Consider the following 14,837-nt stretch of genomic DNA (forward strand, 5'->3'; position numbering starts at 1 on the left):
AACCATCATCAAAGTCCATAATAACACTAATAACCCAAGCAAAATTAATAACCACGTGAATAAGAATAAGATACATAAACCCCTTATTGCCCTCCCATACCATCAACAATATGTTAGAAGACTTCAACAGATTTTTAAGAATACAAATATCAAATTAATATTCACATCTTGTAACAAATTAAGTTCCAAATTCAGTTCATACAGGACAACACATGAGTATGGGACACAAGATCATAACAACATTATATATTTGATTAGATGCCAATCAGATTGCCAAGCATGTTACATAGGCAGTACAACAGCAAAATTTGGGACATCAAAAATTTCTAACACATGCGCATACTACCACTTTAATAGCTTCAAATCTAATTTAGCAAGTACAGAACTAACACAACACTTCCAATCTTATAATCATAACCCACTCATCGATTCAGCCATCACAGTAGTTAAATTAAATTCCAGCTATAAAATCCTTCAAAACGAAGCCCTCGTCATTGAGTGGTTTAAGTGCCACACATCACTTAACGTATTAAACAAAAAGATTCCCGCCAACTTCTCCCCTATTTGGAATTTAGCATGTATTAAGTTTCCATGTACACTGAAATGCATTTTGGGAACTCAACCTCTATATAACAAACTCTCGTACTTTTCCCTCCCCACTATAGCTAACTGAAGACGATTTCGAAAGTCACTCGTGCGCGGCTATTAGCTTTTATCTCTCTTCATTTAATTTATTTTAATTGGACAACCATAGAATGGAAGGTGCACTTTCCTTTCTTAGAAAATTTTTTAAAGCCCATAACTTAGTTTTTAAATTTATAATCAACGTAATTTATTAGAATCTCATAACCACTATGTATGTGGTAAAACTTTCCACTAACTAAGCGGATTACTATGAGGTGAGTGCTGAAAAATTAAGCTAAGTGGATCAAGTGGACCTACGAACAAGTTATTAAAATAATGAGCAAATGAAATAGGTAAATTTTTTTCCCCCCATCATGCTCTGTGAACTTTGCATCCTTTTTCCCATACTAATACTGAGTTTAGTTACTATTAGAAATACAATAAAAGCAATATGTGGCATGCATGGGATTTAAGGCATTCTGATTATGAGTCCCCGTCTACTTTGAAAAAACCAGTGGATAATTTTAATCTTAACAGTAACATTAAAATTTTGGATACATACCAGTGTAAACGATAGGTGGAACAGGACCAGGGTATGTCTGCCAGGGGCAAAGGTTGATGACGTTGTAGGGCGAATATCATCTTTTAAGGGCACAAAAGGTGATATAGTTGTACACGTTGGCACTAATAATATTAAGAGTAGGAGACCGGCAGAATTACTTAACAAGTACAGGTCACTGTTGAACAAAAGCCGAGAATTAGGGTTGAATTTGAAAGTGTCTGCAATTCTGCCCAGACACGATAGGAGGGAGTATATGATGAGAGCCTTGTCGATCAATTCGGCCCTGGAAAGATTGTGCAAGGCTCAAGGGGTAGAATTTTTTTCAGCCTGGACTGTACTTGTTAACAGGAGAGATTGCTTCTACAGGGATGGGATACACTTAAATAGAAAGGGTGCAAGAATATTTGCTGATGCTATCGAGGCAGTGTTAGGTGGATCGGAAAACTGCTAGCTTGGGGGGAGACAAAGACCAATAGATTGACAGTAGCCACTGGCAGAGGTGAAAGAGATTCTTGCACTGCTTCTATTACAATGAGCAGAAGCCTGAAAAACAAGATGCATGGTATTTCAGAGACTGCTGGGAGCCATTGCGGTACAAGTAAACACATGGGTTGTGTTAGGGTAGCTAAGAATAGAAACAGGTGCAGGTATACTTGCGTGTACACGAATGCTAGGAGTTTAGTAAATAAATTTGATGAATTTGAGGTATTGCTCAAAATATCGAAGGCAAATATTGTTGGGATATCAGAGACGTGGTGTCACACAGATATAAGGGATGCAGAACTGCAATTTGGGGAGTACAACGTCTACAGAAAGGATAGACAGGATAGGAAGGGGGGAGGGGTTATGCTATTAGTTAAGAAACACATAAAAACCAAGGAAGTGAAGCCAGTCGACATCGCTGGACAGTGCAGTGTGGAGTCAGTTTGGTGTGACATAAAGATTGGGAGATCAAAATTGAGAGTAGGAGTGTGCTATAGGCATAATGACTCTGATGAGTATAATAAGGAACTGTACAGGGAAATAGAGTGGGCCAGTAAATCAGAGTGTCTTATAATGGGAGATTTTAATTTCCCAGATATTGACTGGAATTTGTGGGCTGGTTACTCACACACTAGCAGGGCTTTTGTGGATTTATTGGATGATTGTTTTCTACATCAGCATGTTTGGGAGGCAACTAGAGGGAGTAATACTCTTGATTTGATTATCAGCAGTGATTCTTCGTGCATTAAGAATCTGCAGATAAATGAACCACTAGGTGGCAGTGATCACAGTGTGCTCAAGTGGGATTTACTCAAAGAGGTAACTACCATTAGGGGTAAAGGGAAGGGTTATTGCTTCCGTAAAGGCGACTACGATGGACTGAGACAGTATTTAAATTCTATACAGTGGGACCAACTGATGATGTTACCAACAGCAAATTCAAAATGGGAAGCATTCAAAGAACTTATCTTGGAAGCTACTAGGCTTTACATACCAACTAAGAAATATTGTTCAAGGTTTAGGCCAAAATGGATGTCAGATGAACTAATGAGGCATATGGCAGAGAAGAAAAATGCATGGGATACATACAAATTAACACATGACACAGAAGCCTATGATAGATACAAGTTGATATGCAACCAAGTTACAAAGGAGGTTAGGCAGGCGAAGGCAGATTACGAGAAATCCTTGGCAAGGGATGCAAATAAAAACAGCAAAGAGTTCTTTACTTATGTAAACTCTAGAAGGAAGGGGATGAATCAGATTGGTCCACTTAATATTGATGGGTCAAGTGTTGATGATCCTGCTCAGGTAGCTAACAAACTAAATGAATATTTTGCATCGACATTCACACATGAGGAGTTATTCAGCGAGGGGAATGCCAGAGGTGTATTCAACTCTAGCAGTAAGCTACAGAATCTTGAAATAACTGGGAGTAAAGTGGAGGAGAAACTGTTGAAGATAAACACAAGAAAGGCACCTGGGGTGGATGGGATCTATCCAGTTATATTAAAGGAGGCAGCAAAGGAAGTAAGCAAACCCTTAGCCATAATTATGAGAGCTTCCTTGGACTCGGGGGAGGTACCCATAGACTGGAAATGTGCAAATGTGACCCCAATTCACAAAGGAGGATCAAAGGCTGGCACAAGTAATTATAAACCTGTGAGCTTAACTTCTGTTCCAGGAAAATTAATGGAGGCACTGGTTAAAGAAGCACTGCAGGATCATTTAGACAAGACTTCAGTTATAGCTCAGACACAGCATGGTTTTGTTAAGGGGAAGTCTTGCCTGACCAACTTGATTGGATACTATGATGCAGTCACAAAAGAACTGGATGCAGGGAATAACTTTGATATTATATACTTGGATCTTAGAAAGGCTTTTGATACTGTTGCACATGGAAGACTGCTAAACAAATTGGAGCAGTGTGACATTGGAGGCAAATTGCTGCTATGGATAAAGGGGTGGTTGAGGGGGAGAAGACAGAGAGTGGTAATCAATGGACACTGCTCATCGTGGACTGATGTTATTAGTGGAGTCCCTCAGGGCTCAGTGTTGGGTCCATTATTGTTTTCTGTATTTATAAATGATATTGATGATGGTATATCGGGCTTAATGTCCAAGTTTGCAGACGATACAAAGGTTGGCAGGGTTGTCAAGGACACTACTGACACTATGCTGCTGCAAGATCTGGAAAGGTTGAGCAAATGGGCTGAGAGGTGGCAAATGAAGTTTAACATTGACAAATGTAAAGTACTACACATGGGAAACAGCAACCCCAGGGCAACGTATCAACTCTGTGGTACTACACTGACAGTGGTAGAGAATGAAAGGGACTTGGGGGTGGTTGTGCAGGTAGATATGAAGTTCTCTGAGCAGTGCAGACGGGCTGCAAGAGTAGCTCATGGAGTATTGTCAATGATATACAGGAATTTTTCCAGCAGGGATAAGGAGGTGATTATTCCATTGTATAAGGCGATGGTAAGGCCATGCCTAGAGTACTGTATACAGGTCTGGAGGCCTCATTTCAAGGATGTAGAGCTGCTGGAACGAGTACAGAGAAGGGCAACAAGATTAGTGAATGGAACAAAGGGGTGCTCTTACGAAGAAAGGCTTAAGTTTTGCAAATTACAGTGTCTGGAGACTAGGCACCAGCGAGGTGATCTGATAGAGGTGTATAAAGCCTTGAATGGTTTAAGCATGCTCAGTGCTGATGGGATTCTTCCTCTAGCTCAGAAAAATCACCTGAGAGGGCATAAATTCAAATTGAGGAAAGACAGATGTAGGATAGACATGCGGAAATTTGCCTTTAGCCAGCGGGTGGTTGGTTGGTGGAACAGACTTCCATCCCTTGTGGTGGAGGTTGATAGCCTAAATAAGTTTAAGGCTCAGCTGGACAGGTATTTTGAACGAACAAAGGGGTGAAGTGGAAGTGGGTTTTTTTTTTTTTTTTTTTTGGCTGATGCTGCATAAGCTTGCTTTCTTGCATCAAATGCCTCTACTAATGCTAATGCTAAACCATACTGTTAGAGTTCTCCATGGAACCATGTATTAAACCTATGCCCACAATAATTAGAGCCGTGCCTAAACTCAACCAGCTCTTTCTATCTGCAAAAAAAAAGGGGAAAAAAAAAGATATTAAATTTTTCTAAACATTAGTAATAATAATCTATATAATTAGTTTTAAATTTAAATAAAAAATAAATCATTTTGGATAGACATTTCAAAAATTTATTTCTAATTAATTTCTGGATGCTGAAATAACCTCTTTGTACCTACTTGGAAAGTTCTGTATGTTGTTGATAGAACCCTCTTAACTGCCTGTCTGTATTGCTCATAGAACTTCATGTTAGATTGTGTGATTAACTCTGAGTCTTTCATTATCAGCCATGTTAAATAGTGGTATGCCACTTTGGGATTACTGGTACTTTGCATATATCAAAGTTAAAAAGTTGCTTTTTTAATTCCTATCTGCTTAGTTTATCTAGATCTTGTTGATGTAGCATATTCTAATGTTATTAACCATCCAGCCCACCTTTGTATCATCAGCAAATGTATTAAACTTTAAAACATATACAGGTAGATCCCAACTTTACAAGTTAATTCGTTCTTAGTGTGCACTCGTAAAGTGGGAATTTATTTCCCATAGACTTAATGTTAAAAATAGGAGTTACGTTATGAACAATGAAATTAGTTAGCTAATTAGTTTGTTTAAACAATGATTGATTTATCCAAAGAAATTAAAAATGTAGCCTGCAAAATCAAGCAAATTATAATAAAGAAATTATTTATGACTTACAAATGTTAAAGAATGTTTATTCTTCATCATCATCGACTAAATGCACACTCATTGATCACTATTGGCTCGGCACTCGTTGGTTTGTTGCACAAAGAGTCATCGTCTTCAGAAATGCTTCAAAAGGTGTTTGTTTCCAAGATAATCTTTTCTTTTCTTTATAAATTTCAAGAGCATGCATAAGCATTTTTTTAATAGCATGCACAAATTGCAGCTAACGCGATTTGCACGGAGCAACAAGTTTTCGAAGCTTAAAAAAAAAGAAAAAAAAAGATTCTGAAAATTTGTTTTTTATACGATCAAAGATTTCAGTAAAGGGGAAACACACTTCACCATAATAACGTAAAAATCACACAAACCAGCTGTCGGTATTTTTGCAAATGCAATAACATCGACTTGACTACCAGTTTATAATTGCTTGCAGTAACAGAAAAGCCGAATAAACCGGAAGTGGCAAATTGTTTTTGTTTTACGGTCAAACTATCTGATATGTGGAGGTGTGAATGAGAGGGAAAGTAGTTGGGTTGGCTCTGAGCTGGGCAGATGGGATCCTCCAGGCACAGAGATCCCAGGATGAAGGATATCTGATCAGACTGATTAATACCTTTACTGTGATTATCAGTCTTTTTTCGTTAACGAGAGAGGGCAGCCTGGGGATTCCCAGGGCCTGGACCATTTCAGTTGTATGAACATGGGGTGGTAACCTGTGCTTGTAGGTTACCCATTTGAGGAGCCAATATTCCACTGCCCAGATGGGTTTTCTGATCATAGATGCTGCTGATGCCCAGATTTCAGCTGCATAAAGTAGTGGGAAGTATACAATGGTCCTGACATATTTTGTTGCTGTAACACTGTCTGAGACTTAGTGCAGGTGTTGTTTTGCTCTCCATTTCAGGTGTGCCGCTCAGGTGGTAGATGACTTTCATCAAATGGTGAAATACCACCACTTTGCTTATTGGAGGCTTGAAGTGGTGAAACCCATGTTTAGTCTCTAGAGCAAAGTTTCCGGCATTCCCCCTCCCCCATATTTCTCCTTCAACCCATGCACGGTACTAAGTACTATAGGTTTTGATACCTTTCGTGTTTGGGGTTTTCCTAAAAAAAAAAAAAAAAACAAAACTTGATGAGTTTGTCAATGTGCTTGTTGAATTTGAGTTGTGTGAAAGACAACTTCCAAATCTAGATGATATGGAACAGTCGGGATGGAAACTCCACTAATTTTCGCCGAGATGATTGTTGTTTGTTTCTTTCTTTCTTCAGGGAGTAGAGCATGCACTTATAGACTTTGCTGGGTTAATGCCAAAGCCAAATTGTTTAAGGTAGCCCACTAGTGCAAGGAGGACACTGTTAATTTGTGCTGTGATCCTAGAGGGGTCTGTGTTTGCTTGGATGGCGGTCAATATTTTTAAATCATCCACGTAAGACGATACATCTGGTCTCTGGCTTATGAAAGGGGAGATAATGGCAGTAAAGAGGAGACCAGAGAGGACTCCCCATTGCGATACTCCTGTAGATATTTGCAAGATGTAGGTTTTTTTTTGAATGATGGAGTGTGATAGTACAGTTGAGAAGGAGTGATGAGAGGAAGTGCAGTGCATCCCTGACTATAGAGTAGTGGTCTTCAAGTAGTTGGAGGGTAGGTACCTTAATGGCATCAAAAGCTGCTTCAATGTTGAGGTATGTTTTGAGCAGTTCTTTTCTCTCAAATGCTGTAAGAATGCTGTGGGTGGTGGCAAGGAGATTAGTAACGGTGGACCTATTTGGTAATTAGCATTAGTAGAGGCATATGATGCAAGAAAGCAAGCTTATGCAGCATCAGCCAAAAAAAAAAAAAACACTCTCCCATTTCATCCTTCTGTTCGTTCCAAGTACATGTCCAGCTCAGCCTTAAATTTATTTAGGCTATCAACTTCCACAACAAAGGATGGAAGTCTGTTCCACCAACCAACCATCTGCTGGCTAAAGGCAAACTTCCGCACATCTATCCTACATCTGTCTTTTCTCAATTTGAATTTATGCGCTCTCAAATGATTATTCTGAGCAAGAGGAAGAATTCAATCAGCATTGATCATGCTCAAACCATTCAAGGCTTTATACACCTCAATCAGATCACCTCGTAGGTGCCTAGTCTCCAGACAATGTAATTTGCATAATTTAAGCCTTTCTTCGTAAGAACAATCCTTTGTTCTATTCACTAATCTTGTTGCCCTTCTCTGTACTCGTTCCAACAGCTCTACATCCTTCTTAAAATGAGGCCTACAGACCTGTATACAGTACTCAAGGTGTGGCCTGACCATTGCCTCATATAAGGGGATGATCACCTCCTTATCCCTGCTAGAAAAATTCCTGTATATCATTGACAAGACACTGAGCTACTCTTGCAGACCGTCTGCACTGCTCAGAAAACTTCATATCTTCATGAACAACCACCCCAGGTCCATTTCGTTCTCTACCACTGTCAGTGTAGTACCACAGAGTTGATACTTCATTTGCCACCTCTCAGCCCATCTGCTCAACTTTTCTACATCCTGTTGCAGCAGTGTACTGTCATTAGTGTCCTTAACAACCCTGCCAACCTTCGTATCATCTGCAAACTTGGATATTAAGCTTGATATACCATCATTAATATCATTTATAAATACAGAAAACAACAATGGACCCAATACTGAACCCTGAGGGACTCCACTAATAACATTAGTCCACGATGAGCAGTATCCATTGATTACCACTGTGTTCTCCTGGCGCCTCCGTAGCCAGGTGGGCAGGAGCAGCAGTGCGTAGCACATGCTTCTTGATTAGACCGGGGTTCGAGCCCGTGACCACCAAATACGGAGGATACGAAAAGGTCAAGAAATGACCACTGCATATCCCTGGAGCAATATGGCCTTAGTTTCTAATGCTCCTAAAAACCAAATAACAACAAAAACATCCCTTTATCCATAGCAGCAATTTGCCTCCAATGCCACACTGCTCCAATTTGTGTAGTAGTCTTCCATGTGCAACAGTATCAAAGGCCTTTCTAAGATCCAGATATATGATATCAAAATTATTCCCTGCATCCAGTTCCTTTGTGACCACATCATAGTATCCAATCAAATTGGTCAGGCAAGACTTTCCCTTAACAAAACCATGCTCTGTCCGAGCTATAACAAGTCTTGTCTAGATGATCCTGCACAAGAATTCAGTTATAATGAAGAATGAAATTGTAGTTGGGCATCTGGAAGTATGTGAGTTATTAGAGTTGGAGGGAGAGCTCTTTCTAGTAGTTTCAGGAGACATGAAAAATTGGAGGTCGGGTCTGAAGTGCTTTTTCAATGATGGCATTCTTATTTTTGGATGTGGCCTTACCTGATATATTTTCCATTGATGGGGGAAGATGTGGCTGGTCAGCACTGCATTGAAGAAGCTAACAAGGGGCTGGATGATATATGGTCCCAGGCATCTCAACATGAACTGTGGTATTCCCTCAGCACCCACAGCTGTAGAGGACGGGGTTGAATTCAAGGCTGTCAAGATTTGGTTCTTTGATATGGTGATAGTTGTCAGAGTTCCGTTTGTCATGATTAAATAAATATGTGGTCGAGGTTACTGCTGGATCCTGCAAAGTCTTCAAATCTGGTTACGAAGTCAATCCACCTTTGGGGGTCGAGATGCCTGGGAAATGTGGTTCGTTTAGCGTATGGTATCTTACCTACTGCTGGCAAACGATCAAAATAGCTCTTGATGGCCTGGGGTTTTTGGTGGTTGAAAATTGCTCTTGAAAAGGCTATTCTGTCATTTTCACCAGACTGCTTCCATTGCTTATGGAGTTGCTGCTTTAGCTGAAAGCTGGAGTTTAGATGTGGGGACCACCATGCTTTAGAGTGGGGAGTGATAGTAACTGTCTTTGAGGCAGTGTATCAAGCTACCTTAATAATCCATTGAGTTAACAGGTCGACTGCTAGTAGGGTATCACAGGATTCAAGGACATACCATGGGATCAGAGATGCTGCTATAATGCATCTGGAAACATCCAGATATTTTGGACTATAGATTGTTCTTCATATCACCTGTCCTTTTGAGTTGTAACCTGGGATTGGTGTTTCTAGTTGTATTAGGATTGGGTCATGGTCAGAGTTAAAATAACCATCTTGAGGAGTCTCAAGCGTACAGGCAATAGAAGTGAAAATCAGATCCAGTTGGTTTGTACCCCTTGTGGGGCCTTCGTTTTTTATAGTAAGGCCAGCCATGCAAAGCTGTGAAAGGAGCAATTTTTTCATGTGTTCCAGACATGGCGGGAGGTTGAAATCTCCACAAACAGTTTTCGTTGGTGAGGCGTGGAGGTGGTAAGAATCCAGTTGGTCACCTCTTGCATTGTTTCTGGTGTAGAATTGGGAGGTATATAAATGACAATGACTTCAATGGAAATAGAACTCATTTTCAGCAATGTGTAGAGTGCCTCATAATCATCAGAGTTACTGGAGATGCTGTTTTCAAGGGTGAGGATGGCTTGATTGTAAATAGTGACGTTCCTCCTTCCTCCCCCTCCTTTTATTTCTGGATATGAGTACAGAGCCATAGTCACCTGGAATCATAGCTGCGATATAATGCTCACTGGGTTCTAGCCAGGTCTCGTTGAGGCAAAGCATATCAAACTCTTTCGATAACAAAATTTTGTCCCTGGTTTCAATTTTATTCCTTAAACTGCGTATGTTCTGATACAGTAGTGTGACCATGGGGGTCAAAGGGATTCTTTTAATTGTCTGGACTCTTATCGATTGGTTCTTTCGAGGACGGGCTGTTTCCCTTAATGTGATCCTGGTAGTGATAGGCAGCTCAGTTTGGTGGATTATTTTGAGGTAATCTTTCCAGAGGTCGTACAGGGAGGCAACTTCCCAAGTTGCCTCCCTGTACAGCCTCAGTTTGGAAGGTAGCAGGTGAGCATGTGGCTATAGGCGAGTTAGCTGTCTTTGTTTCGGGGCCCCTTGCGTTTCCTAGTGTGTCATTATGACATGTTGCTCTCCTGTAAAAGGAAGCATATGATGGTTCATACTGGCCATATAGATGGACTTTTGATGTTGTGATAACGTTCCTAGTCACATTCAAGCTTAAAGGAGGCATAGCTCCAGTGCATGGCTGGAAGTTGTTCCACTGTGACATTAAGTTGCCACTCATTAGCATTAGCATTAGTAGAGGCATTTCATGCAAGAAAGCAAGCTTATGCAGCATAACCCAAAAAAAAAAAAAAAAAACCCACTTCCACTTCACCCCTCTGTTCCTTCAAAATACCTGTCCAGCTGAGCCTTAAACTTATTTAGGCTATCAACCTCCACTACAAGGGATGGAAGTCTGTTCCACCAACTAACCACCTGCTGGCTAAAGGCAAATTTCTGCACGTCTATCCTACATCTGTCTTTCCTCAATTTGAATTTATGCCCTCCCAGGTGATTATTCTGAGCTAGAGGAAGAATCCCATCAGCATTGAGCATGCTCAAACCATTCAAGGCTTTATACACCTCTATCAGATCACCTCGCTGGTGCCTAGTCTCTAGACACTGTAATTTGCAAAACTTAAGCCTTTCTCCGTAAGAGCCCCCTTTGTTCCATTCACTAATCTTGTTACCCTTCTTGAAATGAGGCCTCCAGACCTGTATACAGTAGGTGTGGCCTGACCATTGCCTTATACAAGGGAATAATCACCTCCTTATCCCTGCTGGAAAAATTCCTGTATATCATTGACAATACTCCATGAGCTACTCTTGCAGCCCGTCTGCACTCCTCAGAGAACTTCATATCTGCCTGCACAACCACCCCCAAGTCCCTTTCATTCTCTACCACTGTCAGTGTAGTACCACAGAGTTGATACGTTGCTCTGGGGTTGCTGTTTCCCATGTGTAGTACTTTACATTTGTCAATGTTAAACTTCATTTGCCACCTCTCAGCCCATCTGCTCAACCTTTCCAGATCCTGTTGCAGCAGCATAGTGTCAGTAGTGTCCTTGACAACCCTGCCAACCTTTGTATCGTCTGCGAACTTGGACATTAAGCTTTGTATACCATCATCAGTATCATTTATAAATACAGAAAACAATAATGGACCCAACACTGAACCCTGAGGGACTCCACTAATAACATTAGTCCACGATGAGCAGTGTCCATTGATTACCACTCTGTCTTCTCCCCCTCAACCACCCCTTTATCCATAGCAGCAATTTGCCTCCAGTGTCACACTGCTCCAATTTGTGTAGCAGTTTTCCATGTGCAACAGTATCAAAAGCCTTTCTAAGATCCAAGTATATAATATCAAAGCTATTCCCTGCATCCAGTTCTTTTGTGACTGCATCATAGTATCCAACCAGATTGGTCAGGCAAGACTTCCCCTTAACAAAACCATGCTGTGTCCGAGCTATAACTGAAGTCTTGTCTAAATGATCCTGCAGTGCTTCTTTAACCAGTGCCTCCATTAATTTTCCTGGAACAGAAGTTAAGCTCACAGGTCTATAATTACTTGTGTCAGCCTTTGATCCTCCTTTGTGAATTGGGGTCACATTTGCACATTTCCAGTCTATGGGTACCTCCCCTGAGTCCAAGGAAGCTCTCATAATTATGGCTAAGGGTTTGCTTACTTCCTTTGCTGCCTCCTTTAATATAACTGGATAGATCCCATCCACCCCGGGTGCCTTTCTTGTGTTTATCTTCAACAGTTTCTCCTCCACTTTACTCCCAGTTATTTCAAGATTCTGTAGCTTACTGCTAGAGTTGAATACACCTCTGGCATTCCCCTTGCTGAATAACTCCTCATGTGTGAATGTCGATGCAAAATATTCATTTAGTTTGTTAGCTACCTGAGCAGGATCATCAACAGTTGACCCATCAATATCAAGTGGACCAATCTGATTCATCCCCTTCCTTCTAGAGTTTACATAAGTAAAGAACTCTTTGCTGTTTTTCTTTGCATCCCTTGCCAAGGATTTCTCGTAATCTGCCTTCGCCTGCCTAACCTCCTTTGTAACTTGGTTGCATATCAACTTGTATCTATCATAGGCTTCTGTGTCATGTGTTAATTTGTATGTATCCCATGCATTTTTCTTCTCTGCCATATGCCTCATTAGTTCATCTGACATCCATTTTGGCCTAAACCTTGAACAATATTTCTTAGTTGGTATGTAAAGCCTAGTAGCTTCCAAGATAAGTTCTTTGAATGCTTCCCAATTTGAATTTGCTGTTGGTAACATCATCAGTTGGTCCCACTGTATAGAATTTAAATACTGTCTCAGTCCATCGTAGTCGCCTTTACGGAAGCAATAACCCTTCCCTTTACCCCTAATGGTAGTTACCTCTTTGAGTAAATCCCACTTCAGCACACTGTGATCACTGCCACCTAGTGGTTCATTTATCTGCAGATTCTTAATGCATGAAGAATAACTGCTGATAATCAAATCAAGAGTATTACTCCCTCTAGTTGCCTCCCAAACATGCTGATGTAGAAAACAATCATCCAATAAATCCACAAAAGCCCTGCTAGTGTGTGAGTAACCAGTCCCCAAATTCCAGTCAATATCTTGGAAATTAAAATCTCCCATTATAAGACTCTCTGATTTACTGGCCCACTCTATTTCCCTGTACAGTTTCTTATTATACTCATCAGAGTCAGAGTCATTAGGCCTATAGCACACTCCTGCTCTCAATTTTGATCTCCCAATGCTTATGTCACACCAAACTGACTCAACACTGCACTGTCCAGCGATGTCGACTGGCTTCACTTCCTTGGTTTTTATGTGTTTCTTAACTAATAGCATAACCCCTCCCCCCTTCCTATCCTGTCTATCCTTTCTGTAGACGTTGTACTCCCCAAATTGCAGTTCTGCATCCCTTATATCTGTGTGACACCAAGTCTCTGATATCCCAACAATATCTGCCTTTGATGTTTTGAGCAGTGCCTCAAATTCATCAAATTTATTTACTAAACTCCTAGCATTGGTGTACACGCAAGTATACCTGCACCTGTTTCTATTCTTAGCTACCCTAACACAACCCATGTGTTTACTTGTACCGCAATGACTCCCAGCAGTCTCTGAAATACCATGCATCTTGTTTTTCAGGCTTCTGCTCATTCTAATAGAAGCAGTGCAAGAATCTCTTTCACCTCTGCCAGTGGCTACTGTCAATCTATTGGTCTTTGTCTCCCCCCAAGCTAGCAGTTTTCTGACCCACCTAACACTGCCTCGATAGCATCAAAAAATATTCTTGCACCCTTTCTATTTAAGTGTATCCCACCCCTGTAGAAGCAATCTCTCCTGTTAACAAGTACAGTCCAGGCTGAAAAAAATTCTACCCCTTGAGCCTTGCACAATCTTTCCAGGGCCGAATTGATTGACAAGGCTCTCATCATATACTCCCTCCTATCGTGTCTGGGCAGAATTGCAGACACTTTCAAATTCAACCCTAATTCTCGGCTTTTGTTCAACAGTGACCTGTACTTGTTAAGTAATTCTGCCGGTCTCCTACTCTTAATATTATTAGTGCCAACGTGTACAACTATATCACCTTTTGTGCCCTTAAAAGATGATATTCGCTCTACAACGTCATCAACCTTTGCCCCTGGCAGACATACCCTGGTCCTGTTCCACCTATCTTTTTTACAAAGCATGTTCCCCGTTTCCCTGACAATAGTCACCAACAACTACTAGTTCCTTCGGGACCAGCGCATTCTGCCTTGGGGGTTGTCTCTGTGTCATGTGATGCCCAAGTGCAAGCTCTGGCGTTGATGTGGGCAGCTGAGAGCTTGATGGGCCTCTCAATTTAGTTGCTTCGACGGCATCCACCCTGTCCTTCAAGCTCTCATATAGGCCCACAAGAACGCCGAGTTGTTATTTAGAAGAACAGGACAGAACAGAATGTTGCAAAAATTTTGGTGGAAGCAAGAAGGATAATATTGTTGGCTCTCTGAAAACTGACTATTGACTGCTTAGTGGACCCCTAATTACTGACTCTCTCTGCTGAATTGAATTGTACCTTTCTGTTAACTTGTCACTTCGTATCCTTCTTGTGTGTGGAATTGAATTATTCCTTATCACAGACCTGTAACTATACCTGGGCAAAATTAGCAGAAAATGTAGAAAACATGGTGTAACACATGCAACTTGTGATGAAGCAGGACAAAATTTTGTATGGTGATTTTCCATAGAATAATGACGAAATAAGGAGCAGCGAGAAACTTGGGATAGGTATAAGGGAGATTTTATAGCGGTTGTATAACAATAACCAAAAAGGTCAGGTAGAAAAGTTGATACAAGATCCTCAAAAATATGGTCATGTGACATCAGCACAGCATATGATCCCCTCCAGCAGATAAACAGTCCTTGATAGTGGTGAACCATGCTCGATATAAGGG

General features: G+C 40.8%; 1 protein-coding gene across 2 annotated transcripts in view; it reads left to right on the forward strand.

The window, feature by feature from the left end:
• The window catches only part of LOC150081051 (microtubule-associated protein RP/EB family member 1-like), a 151,101-nt gene that overhangs the window by 62,322 nt on the left and 73,942 nt on the right, over positions 1–14,837 (forward strand). The gene's annotated exons all lie outside the window — the stretch shown is intronic.

Source organism: Mastigoproctus giganteus, chromosome 9, assembly GCF_048544385.1.
Source record: "Mastigoproctus giganteus isolate SK-2022 chromosome 9, ASM4854438v1, whole genome shotgun sequence".
Taxonomy (NCBI): domain Eukaryota; kingdom Metazoa; phylum Arthropoda; class Arachnida; order Uropygi; family Thelyphonidae; genus Mastigoproctus; species Mastigoproctus giganteus.